This window comes from Meriones unguiculatus, chromosome 6 (assembly GCF_030254825.1).
Source record: "Meriones unguiculatus strain TT.TT164.6M chromosome 6, Bangor_MerUng_6.1, whole genome shotgun sequence".
Classification (NCBI taxonomy): Eukaryota; Metazoa; Chordata; class Mammalia; order Rodentia; family Muridae; genus Meriones; species Meriones unguiculatus.
In genome coordinates this window covers 46,073,899-46,086,583 of record NC_083354.1, presented here as the reverse complement: position 1 = coordinate 46,086,583, position 12,685 = coordinate 46,073,899, and the positions used below count along the sequence as shown (strand labels likewise).

Below are 12,685 nucleotides of genomic sequence, written 5' to 3'. Positions count from 1 at the left end.
CTTAAGCTAGATGATTAGGAAGCAAATAACAAGGTCTACTCATGATGAAAGACCTCTATACCCACAGCTCAATTTCCTCAGTATAAGTTCCTAAAAAGTCTAAGACATTTTCCTGCCTTCTATTTCTGTCTTTAACTAGCAGCATAGCTTTTTTAAAAATTGTTTTGATATATGGTTTTTCTACGTAGAACAAGCTGGCCTTGAACTCATGATTCTTCTGCTTAAAACTCCCACATGCTGAAATACAGTCACGCAGCATGCTGCCTAGCTAGAAGTGTATGGTAACCTCTGGGTCTCAGTGAGATGGCTTATTTCTGTATTTATAGCACTTGGAAAGCTGAGGTAGGATGATCATGAGTTTGAGGCCAGCCAGACTATGTGGTGAGTTTTAGACCAGCTACAGAAAAAAGAAATGCTTTCTGAATCTTTTATCTATGGAAGGGAGAAAATTGGAAAACATGAGACTTGCAGTGTTGCGCATATTTGCAAAGTCACCTCTACAGATTGGGATGTGATCTGCAAACTAAGTATTGCTTTGATTGCTTTGGCATATGACTCACAGAGGAATTTGTAAGTAACCCTAGGTAGCCACTTTGGGAGAATATATTATAATTGTGAATGTAATCTAGTTCAGCGGGAAGATTTGAGAAATGATCATTGCTAAACAGATTGCCACTCTCCTATGGGTCTCTCTTGCTGTGCACAAATCATTTTTTGGCAGGTTCTTTGTAACCCCACGAATTGAGGTCCTGAGTCAGCATCCCACAAAAGGTTTCTTAAAGTTTCAAACATCATCACAATCAAAGGTGATGAGGCATACTAAGATTTGTGTTTATAAATCTAACTTCCAGCAATTCCACGGCAGGGCATATAACTAGAGAAAGCCAAGTTCATGTATTAAAGAGACATCTGCACTCATATGGTTATTTCAGCACTACCTACAGTTGCCAAGATATGGAAGCAACCTAGGTGTCCATCAAAGGCTAGATGATAAATAAAACGCATTATATGTTGACATGGGTTAGGTCCTAGGTGTGCCTCCCTGCAAGAGATCATGTGTTGAAGGCTTGGTACTCAGATGATGGTGGCTTTGGAAGGCAGTGTGTGAGGCCAGGTTGAAGGAATGAGGTTATTGAGGGCATGCTTTCGAAGGTGATGTTAGGACTCCAAGTTTTTTTTTCTTTCCTTCCTTTGCCCTCTGAGAAGCATTCAGTGAGCCATGTCATGCCCCAGCCCATATGCTGCTGTAATGTACTTCCTTCCCACAGATATAAGGGCTAAGCAAACTTAGACTGGAGCCAGGAGGTAGGATTAATCACCCCTGCTTATTTTCTGAGGTGTTTTGTCATGTTGTCATCAAAGATGCTGATTCCAGGTGATAAGAAGAATCCTGGAATATGTTTTTATTTGTTCTCATTGTATTATTTACAAATGATAATACCCCAGCTGTTCTTCTTGTTAATAGTTACTTATATTCAGGATATTCTTTTTCTTTTGATTCAATAATGTTGTAAATAGAGTTTATATCCACTGTTCAGCATACAAGCTCAGACCACTTGAAATATACTCAAAGTTCTCAGTGCTTTAATACATAGTCACAGAAAGGTACGATGGCAATACTACTATCTAAATAAAACACAGTCTTGAAATTATGTGCTCATTCTGTCCAGCAGAATATCCTTAGAACTGATGTAACTACTAAACATTGAAAGATTTTATTGTTAATTCGATGGGCCATGTTCTCCTGATGTCCTCCATTTCCTCCGATTCCTACGGTCTTTCTTCTCACTCTTCCAACATGGGCTGACAGAGACAGAAGCAGCAAGCACAGTGGAGCATGTGTTTCTCTGACTCTTATGCCTGCTCTTGAGACTCTTTTCCTCCTATTGGGTTGTTTTGTCCAGAGTTAATAGGAGGGCTTTGCCTTGTTTAGTTGCATCTTGTTTTGTCCTGCTTGGCTGTTGTCTCTTGGTGGCCTACTTTTTTTCTGAAGAGGAATCTAAGGAGGAGTGGATCTTGGGGAGAGGGGAGATGGAGGGAGCTGGGAAGGTGAACTGTGGTTGGGGAGTTTTGTATGAGAGAAGAGGCTATTTTCAATAAAAATAAAATGTAAAAGAAAGATTTTATTGTGTTTCAACACATCAGAAACAACAACCATTAAAAACCCTTCACCAAAGAATAGTAAAATGATGTAGGATGAATTATAAAAGAATAAAATGGCATATAAAGGAGAACTTGAAACCTTTACTTGTACATTTTGAAGGTAGACTTTATTTTCATTGATTGTAGTTTTCTGCTTGGAAAGCAGTTTGTTTTGTATTGGCATCTCAGGCTCTGCTAATGCATTAAATCTGCATCTTTTCCTGGACAGTTGACTCTTCCAAACATCTGTTACTCTCACAGCTCCCTTTCAAAGGGTTACGTATTTGAAAGTTGCTATTGGTGTCTCGTACCCATTCTTTCTTGAGAACAGATAGAAGGACGTGATACAGCTATGTTCGCCTGCACAAGACCTCCACTAGATCAAGCCTATCAGAATTCCAGCATGGCTAGAAGTAGGGGCTCCTGAGGCTCCACTCCTAGCAGAGGATCTGTTGGCAGTTGATGGCTAATAAGGGAAGGAGAGTCCATTTTCTTTCAGGTTCTGCCCCTGGTAGGTTGCCCAACCTGCGGTGGAGCATTTCATATCCATGCACACGTGGTCAGCACTGATTCAATTTAGGGGCTAATAATAATAAAATAATAGGATTAATAATAAAATAATAGAATTAATAATAATAGTTAGCATTATTATTTTTTAAATGACGTGACATTGAAATGGCAATGGGCTAAGGAGCTCCTGGGAGAAGTTATAGAGTGGTGCTAGCTGATGCATATGATCAAACTTCATTGCATACACGTATGACATTTTCAAGGAATAAATACACATTATATTTTATTTAAAAACATAAGAAGTGGTCGTAGCCAAGCTGAAGGTTGGCCAGGAGACGATGGAGTGACTTGGCATAGAACATCATTCATCATGGAGGTCGTCTTGGCAAATCAGAACTTAAGGCAGAAAAAAATAATTAGTTATAACAGTAGGAGCTGAAAAGCACAGGGTGGCTAGCTGAGTTATCATAATAACAGAATAGGAGAATGATTGTGAGCTCTTTCTGCTTGAGAGGTTGACCAGATAAACCCACTTGCTAGAGATACTCCAAATTTTAAGTGGTTCTCTGTCTTAAGTACTTCATAAGTTCCACTAATACAAATGTTAACCTATACAAATGTTCCTGGAATCCAGGTAGTGTGGCAAAATTTCCTTTTTCGTATCTTTTCCATGGGTGATTTTTTTACATAACCCCCCAAACTAAAGATAACCAAAATTCATTAGAATGAAAATAACTGACCCAATATAAACCTCCAGAAATGGCGCCAGCAGCAGATCTGGCAGGTGGTGGATACAGGCCAGTACCTTTCTTCTTCCGTCTTCACTTTGTATCTCGGGGCTCAATTTTCCTACGGGCAGAATCGGGATAACATCTCTGTCCTTGCCTTTCTAATAACTCATGACTGATGGGTCAGTCAAGTAAAACCCGCACAGCTTTGAATTCATCAGAACTAACGGTGCATGAAAATGTAAGGAATTGAGGAACAGGGAGAGCATAAAAGAGAAAAAAAAAGAGTGAGACTCTAGGAGATTAGAGTCACAAAGCCTTTGATGAGCTACATGAATAAATAAGTTAGCCTGGTCAACTTCTGTAAGGCTTTGGCCAATTGTTCAGGTCTACCAGGCATAATGAGGGCTATGGAAATACTGCCAACATACTCAACTATAACACAGGCCAGGGGGCAAAGTATTTCACACACCATGTTCTTGAATGATACGGATTTATAAAAGCTGGGCACTATTCGTATGAGTGCCCTCAGGACTCTGGTGTTCTCTGATTTATTAAATAGGAACCATGTCTTGCCTCAAATTGGTCATAAAATTTTTAGTATCTTAAGTTCAGTTACGGTTTGTGAATCATTTCACTCTGAATTTCTAATTTTAAAAAACAAGGGAATTAAAAGTGTGGGAGGAAAAAAAAATCACTTAAATCAACACCACAACATAATGGCATTGCTTTCTCTCTTAGCTCAGACACAGCTTACTGACCTCTCTAATAACTTCTGTTGTGGGGTCATTTATAACCGTTCCTGTGCTGCCACGTATCTTATCTCATTTTGATGCTCTCAACAACTATGGCTGAACAATCCAGGCAGATGGGAAGAAGCATTTGCTCTTCATGAACAGGCTAAATCCCAGAGAAGGGATGCTACTCTTTTCAGAAACCCAGAAACTCTTGATTGTTTTTTTTTTTTATTTGTTGCTACTTTTTAAAATTTACTTTTCTATTGCTGTGAATGAGTTCCTCTCTTGGGAAATGAACTTAAGAGAATAAGGTTAGCAAATATTTCCCCCTATTCCACAGGTCACCTTTCATTCGGTTTTTCATTCCCTTTGCTGTACAGGACTTCAGTTTTCCCCATTTGTGTCTGTCCACTTTTGCTTTCATTGCTATACTCTTGGTGTCATAACTAAGATGTCATTGCCAAGACCAATGTCATAAGACATTTCCTTTGTTTTCTTCTTAGGGTGCATGTTTAAGGTCTCATGTTTAAGTCATTGACCCAAAAATTGGTTTCTGTTCTTGCATGAGGTAAGGGTCCATCCTCATTCTTCAACATTGAGGTATAAGCTCATAATAATGAATGATGTATAGTAACCATTTTTTTCTTGTTTATTTGTAAATTTTTGCATCAGACACTCCAATCTCACTCATCTCTCCATCCCTTTCTATCTGCCGTCTGCTTTTGCAACTCACCCCCAAAGGAAAATAAAAATTTTAAAAATCCATCTCATTGTCAAAGCTACAGTATGTCACAGTGTATCACACAGTCTACCCTTTTGTCCAAACATTTTTTTTTCAAATGTTCATTGCAATGAATCAAGGGTCTGGTTCAAGGCCTCTGGCTTCTGCTATATTATCAATACTGGATCTTTGCTAGAACTCCTCTGGGATATCCTGTTGTTGTCTGGAGTTGACCCATCCCAACATCTACCCCATCTGTGAACTGCTGGACTGTATGAAGAGACCAGTCCTCCAGATCCAAAACTGTAGCATCTCCATGACAGAGAGCAACATCAGGATACATCCATACATCCATTCTCTACTCTTTAATCATGAAAACATAGTGATCTGTGCATTGTTGATGAAATCACTGAGGTTCTAGAAGGACTAAGCTTTGATCCCTGCTGTGCTGAGTAGATTTATAGAAGTCATGTCTATACCACTGTGATTGTTAGATTTGTCAATCACAGAAAATGTACACTTCCTTGAGAAATAGGCTTCTGGGCATGCCTGTTGGGGGTATCACGATTGTGTTAACTATAGACCCAGTTTTACAATCTCTGCCTGGGGTTCTGGTGTGCACACGTGAAGAAAGGGTTGCAAGCAGCAGCATGCATCTTCTGCTCTCTACTTCCTGATTGTTGCTGTGATGGGACTAACTACTTCAAGTTGTTCCTCCCTCAGTACTTCCCACTGTGCCAAATTGTAGTCTTGAACTGTGAGCCAGTTTTTCTCCTGTAAGTTGCTTTTCTCAGAGTATTTTATCCCGGCAAAAGGAAACAAAATTGATGCAATCGTTAATTTCCTTGTCTGTAAGAAGAATATTGATCGATCAGACCATCTACCAAGCTTATGGAGCTGGGAGAACTTTCCAGCTCACAGAAAGCTTTGCAAGGCTGAGCTCTCCCCGATGTGTCAAAGACTCCTTACAGAGTCACACCAAGGCCTCTCATCTCTGTCTCAGTTTCTCTGAGGAGGGTTGATCTGTTTGCTTTTCACCAAGGTGTATTCCCTTCTCATCTGCATCAGAGCTCTGTGGCAAGGAGTAATGGATGACTTTATCTGTATGCTTCAGTGTCTTTGTTCCTTTTGGACCCCTTCTGAGAACATTCAAAACAAAATTTTACAACTGCTGCAAATAAGAGAAGCTTGCTACCTTAAGAAGCAGGGTCAAGCTGGGTGGCACACGCCTTTAATCTCAGCACTCCGGAGGCAGAGACAGATGAATCTCTGAGTTCTATAGAGTGAGTTCCAGGACATCCAGGGCTACACAGTAAGACCCTGATTCAAAAAAAAAAAAAAAGAGGTGGAGGAGGAAGGAAGGAAGGAAGAAAGAAAGCAGAGAAGGAAAAAAGAAACAGGGCCCTAGGAAAGTCCACTCACCCTCCCTAAAAAGATCACCGGTTCCCACTTTCTTCACCAGATTTAGAGCACTTTATACACATCTGGGGTGCTGTGATTGACAGGTAAAGGAGGAGAAAGTAACCCAAGCATGATGGGAAGTAAGAGTGACATGTTTGTGCCACTTCTATAGAAGGGCTCTCTGGGTTCTCTTTGTGTAAGGTAATGTTCAAAAGGCCCCTCCATTTCCTTTCTCTTGTCTGCCTCTATCTCCTGTGCCTATTAACGAGCCCCCACAAAGGCAGAGAGTAAGTCTCTGAATGTCAGATTCAGGCTTTAGGTGGTGTGCAGTTGCTATAAGCCTTGAGCAGATGTCCCAGGAGCCTTTCTTCTTTTATATCTGGGCCCACCAAGCTTCCTTCTGGTTCTTGCTCCATGTAATAAGTAATTGTAACTAAGAAGGGACTAGCAAAGATGGACAAGAAAGGAGAGTAAAAGAAGATAGAGATCTCATCAATATTATTGTAATAGAACAATCTACAGTATTGTACAATGACCCCCAAATCTATTCTAAGCAATTCTGGTGAATGACTGAATCATTGAGCTTTTCCCCACTGTCCACTGGAAGAATTAAAAGGAGATTCTCACAGTTCTTTCCAAGGCTACATTGCATTGCTTAGTGTCCTAGTTTGCTGTGATTAACACCATGACCAAAAGCAGCTTGGGGAGAAAAAGTATTATTTGGCTTATATGTCTTGATCGTAGTCTATCAAGAAGGAAACTAAGTCCTCTGGCAGGCAGAGTCTGAAGCAGAGACTGTGGAGGAACGCTGCTTACTGGCTTGCTCCCCGTGGCTCACAGCCTGCCTCTCTATATAGCCCAAGGCCACCTGCACAGGAGGGTTGTAACCCACAGTGTGATGGGCTCTCCCATATCAATCACTGATCAAAAACTGCCCCCTACAGACTTGTCTGCAGCCCAATAGCATCATACACACTTTTCAACAAACTTGTCATTTCAACGAAAGCCGCCCATTGAGTTTATTTTGCACCCTGCAACGAGAACTAACTTTGAGATGCCCAAGCTAGATGACAGCTCAAAGACAGCCCAAACATTACTCATTGCTTCCCCCGCTAGGAATCCCCCACCAGGTTCCTGTATTTGGAACCCTACCTCACTTCTGTTTGAACATCCACAGCAATGAAACTTGATCTTTGTAAACATAAATGGGCTTTGAGCCAATTTAAGTATTAAACATTATTAGTATTTGTTTTCTTCCCTCTCTTCAAACTTTTGTTTTCCTACTTGCAGAGTCACAATCAACTACAAGCCCTTTCCCTATGGCCATGCCTTAAGTGGTTCTCAGCAGACTAAACAGTAATCTCAGAGGCCTAGGAAAGCAGAGCATCGTTTCTTGTGTGCATCTATGTCTACCATTCCCCATCAGGGAGTGATGCTATGAAACCCTCAGTAGGGCGCACACAACAGCTACCACACTGGTCACTAAGGCACTGGCAGAGATAAAGCAGGAAGACACACTCTGATCCTTCATGCTTCCTTCTGAAAATGCTCAGAACTTTTCCTTGTAATTCATCACCCGGTACAGATCCCATGGCCACCCCCAAGCCAAAGGAGACAAAGAAATGTAGCCTTACTCTGTGATGGGAAGAGAAACCAAGCAGAGAACCAGCACCATAGGCAAACATGATAAATGGGGGAGTTTTTTTTTTTTTTCTTTAATTAAGAGAATTTTCTCAAGATCCAGCAATAACACTTCTAGGTATATATCCCATTTGCTCAACCATGTTCGTAGCAGCTTTAATTGTAATAGCCAGAATCTGGACATAACCCAGATGTCCCTCAATTAAGGAATGAATACAGAAGTTGTGGTACATTTACATAATGGGAAACTACGCAGCAATTAAAAACAAGGAAATCATGAAGTTTGTAGGCAAATGGTGGGAACTAGAAAAGATCCTTCTGAGTGAGGTATCCCAGAAGCAGGGAGACACACGTGGTATATATTTACTTATAAGTGGATATATAACATAGGATAATCATACTAAAATCTGTACACCTAAAGAAGCTAAGCAAGAAGGAGGATCCTGGGTAAGATTATCAATCCTCATTCAGAAAGGCAAATATGATGGACATCAGAAGAGGGAAAAACCAGGGAACAGGACCTGAGCCTACCACAGAGGGCCTCTGAAAGACTCTACCTAGCAGGGTATCAGAGCAGATGCTGAGACTCATAGCCAAACTTTGGGCAGAATGCAGGGAATCTTATAAAGAAGGGGGAGATAGAAAGACTTAGAGGGGACAGGATCTCCACAATGAAAGCAATAGAACCAAAACATCTGGGCCCAGGGGTATTTTCTGAGACTGATATTCCAACCAAAGACCATGCATGGAGATGTCCTAGAACCCCTGCACAGATGTAGCCTATGGAATCTCAGTCTCCAAGTGGGTTCCCTAGTAAGGGTAGCAGGGACTGTCTCTAACATGAACTCGGTGGCTGGCTCTTTGATCACCTCTCCCTGAGGGGGGAATAGCCTTACCAGTCTACAGAGGAAGACAGTGCAGCCAGTCCTGATGAGACCTGATAGGCTAGGGTCAGATGGAAGGGGAGGAGGACCTTGCCTATCAGTGGACTGGCAGAGGAGCATGGGAGGTGAAGAAGGAGAGAGGGCAGGATTAGGGATGAGGGAAGGGGCTACAGCTGGGATACAAAGTGAATAAATTATAATAAATAAAAAATAAATTAGAAAATCAAAGCCTATAGTAACGGATTTGCAATCATTAAATGCAGATAATAAAAAAGAGAAAATTTTTAAACCCTCCTGTGATAGTAATTTACTTTTAGCATTTGTCAACTGAGGAAACTGAAAGACCAAAACATTGGTTTAAATTAAGAAATGATTTTTTTTTAGCAGAATTTCCCTTTTCGTTGTGGAGCTCTCTTTTTTCATTGTTGGTGGGTTTTTTTGGAAGCAAAATTGGGGTTTATTTAAAAATAGAGAAGAAAAACAAAGGAAGAACTAGGCACACAGAGAGCATCGTGTGACTGTCCCAAAGAACAGTCACACTTAACTGTTTCTAATGGTCATTTTTAGGACTGAGATGATTTTAAAATGTTTTCATTTTTATTAGCACATATTAATTATGGATAATTGTGGATTTCGTTGTGATCTTACATGCACATAATATGTTTCCTTTATAAACTCTAACTAAAAGAAATTGAAGGGCTGGAGAAAAGGCTGAATCAATAAAGTTCTTACCATGCGCTTATGAGGACCTGAGCTTGATCCCCAGCATCCGGGCATAAAAAGTGTGACAATGTGTATTTATAATCCCAGTACTGAGCAGACTGAAACAGGAGGATCACAGGGGCTTGCTGGCCAGCCAGTCTAGCCAAATTGGCAATCCTCAAATTCAGTGAGAGATCTCCCTCAATTAAAGTAGAAAGATACCCAGTGTTGATCTCTGGGCTACACACATGCATGCACACACATACACACACACACACACACACACACACACACACACACACATCTATGCAACATATACTAAACATGTATATACACAAACAAACACACAGTACCACACCCAAAGAACTAGAACCTATATCACTACAAAAGTTCATGACCTTACTTGTGTGGTGTCTGTTCCTCCGACTCACCTGCCAGCCTGAGCTCCCCAGTCCTGATCGCTGCTCAGTTCTCAGTTGCTGATGTAAGCCATCTCCTTCTGCTTTCTGGTCCTGTTCCCAGAACCTAAGTGTGATGCTCTGTATTCTACAAGTAAGCGTTAGCACAGTGCTGTGGGGGTAGCACATGGAGAGAAGTCCCAGGTCTAGCCAGAGACAAGAAGTGGTAGGTCTGCTAGGGAATCAGAGATTGTCATTCCCAAAGGTTTTTCGTTTGTTTGTTTGATTGATTGATTTTACCTCCCCCTGCCTCATCCGATGGATCTGTATGTTAGTCAATATTCTGTCACTATGACAAAAGGGCCTAAGATAATCAAGTGAATAAGAGGAAAGGTTTGTTTTGGTTTGCAGTTTTGGGGTCTGCAGTGCATGGTCAGTTGGCTTTTGGGCCCATGGCAAAGCAGAAAGCTACCCTGGTGGCAGCATTTGAGGAGACCTGCTCACCTCAAGGTGGCTGGAAAACAAAACGAGGAGGAAGAGCACCTGGTCTTGTGCTTGTTGGATTGAAAATGTCTCCCGTACGTATGCTCACATATTTGAATACCTGGTCCCTGGCTGTGACACTGTTTGGGGATCTTCTAGAAGGTGGAGTCTTTTTAAAGAAAGTACGTCGCTGGACGGGGGCTTTCATAGTATCTAGTCTTGTCCCAGTTCCAGTTTGCTCTCCGTTTCTTGTGTATGGATAAAGATGTGATCTCTCAGCTTCCTGTTCCAGCAGCCCTTCTCCCATGTCTCTCCACCATTATAGACTCTCCCTCTGGAGCTAGGAGCCAAAATAAAGTCTTTCCTAAGTCTCTTTTGGCCATGGCTTCTTATCAAAGCAACGAAAACAACTAATACAGATCCAAATAGCTACTTCCAGGGCACTCCCCAATCACCTAACTTTCTTCTCTGCCTGATATCCTGAAAGTTCCACCAGGTTCTAATAGTGACACGGGATGGATACCAACATGGTTCTTTAATGCACAGGTCTCTGAAGAACATTTGAGATCCAATGTACAGCTGTCCATTTTCAGCCTTCTGATGCAAACTGGGTGAATTGTTCTCAGTCCTCACCCCAGGGTCTCCAGTTATCAACTAAGGGTGTCCTTGCTATTTCAGTAAGGCAGTTCCCTTTGTCCTCCCCTCTTCTATTCTGATCTGTGCTGATGCATTCTTTCTTCACAGAAAGTATTATAAGTGTTTTCTAAGCAAAAGGATTATCTAGCAAATCCTCTATGCTTAAGGGAAGAGAAGCTGAGAAATTAGGTTTTTTTCAAGATGCCTGAAACAGAAAAATAAAAGTCTTACCAAAACAAGTGTTTTGCATTTCTACCAACCTCACTTTTTTATTATAGAAAAAATGTTTTTAAAATGTCATAAACGTAGATTATATTTGGGAATACTGATAGAAATCAGATCATAGGAAATATTGGAAGACCTAATAGCTAATACTCAATTTTTATTAAAAGCAGGTAAGAAGCATAATTAATAGATAATAAAGGTAGAAAAATACAGTGGAGGCCAAGAGTCCAGCTAGGTGGCTATTGCAGTAACAGGTCAAGAAGTAGAGAAGAGGAGAGAAGAAGGGAAAAGAGGGGAGGGGAGAGGAGAGGAGAGGAGAGGAGAGGAGAGGAGAGGAGAGGAGAGGAGAGGAGAGGAGAGGAGAGGAGAGGAGAGGAGAGGAGAGGAGAGAAGAGAAGAAAATAAAAAAGAAAAGAAAGAATAGAGTTGAGCAATGTGTAGCAGGCAGCATGGAGAAGTGTGGTGTGTGATTGTAAAGACAAATATTGGGGACGGTGTCCATTTTCAGTTTATAGTAAATACATGGATGTAAGTGCAATTTACTGTAACAAAAAAATTAGATGAGTAAGGATGTGTTTGGGTGTGGAACGTATTTCTCTGTACATGTGTGGGGCACCCTATCTGCTGCAGGAACAGGCCTGCAATTAGGCTTCTTGGGAAACTGTACAGTGGGAATCGGAAGCCTGAGGGGAGACCAGGCTAACTTTAGGACACTGACGTTCTGAAAGGTACCTCCGAGTAAAAGTCTCTTTGCTCTCTTGACCTAATTATGGGGTCCCATTGGCTTAAATGTAAATGTAATATTTTTAAAGACCATAATCTAAAATTCACTCTAGAAAAAAAAAATCAGGACCTTCCTTTTCACCTAGTTATGCTCCAATCACAGAGCTTGTTGCTAATTTAATTCCGTCACTGTAGAAAGTGTTGCTGGGACGTCCATGGTTTGGGCTTAACAGTGGTAGATGGATTTCTCTTGTAGATATAACAGCCACAGGTGAGTGATGGAAGTATGACTTATCAGTGTAGTTTATTGGTCACCATCATCCATCCATTTCTCTTGCAGTTACCATGAAAACTTTTGCTTTTTCAACTTTTCATTTGCTTTTGTTGGCATTGTACTTTTGTCCTCAAGAAAGTGGAAAAAAACATAGGAATAATATCACCCAGTCAAATCACTAATAGGCAACTTTTAGAAGCCACAAATTCTTGACCTCAGATATCTTCTCCAGCTGTGAACCACTGACTGTCATGATGTAATTTCTTTTTTTTTAATCAGAGTTGGGGGAAGGTATTTTAATTGGAGGCAAGACAACTGCCTTCAAGACGCAGGCTGTCCTTCACAAGATGGCCCTTATAGAGTCACACCTTTCTCCTCTGGGACTTACTGGCTTCTTCTAAAAACACGGATAAGTTATCACAGTGACTGATGTGTCACACGGCTGTTTGGAGACTGTGGCTAACATAGCCGGGTAAAAAT

General features: G+C 41.1%; 1 protein-coding gene across 3 annotated transcripts in view; it reads left to right on the top strand.

The window, feature by feature from the left end:
- Cpne4 (copine 4) overlaps nucleotides 1-12,685 on the top strand; it is a 442,945-nt gene that overhangs the window by 383,678 nt on the left and 46,582 nt on the right. The gene's annotated exons all lie outside the window — the stretch shown is intronic.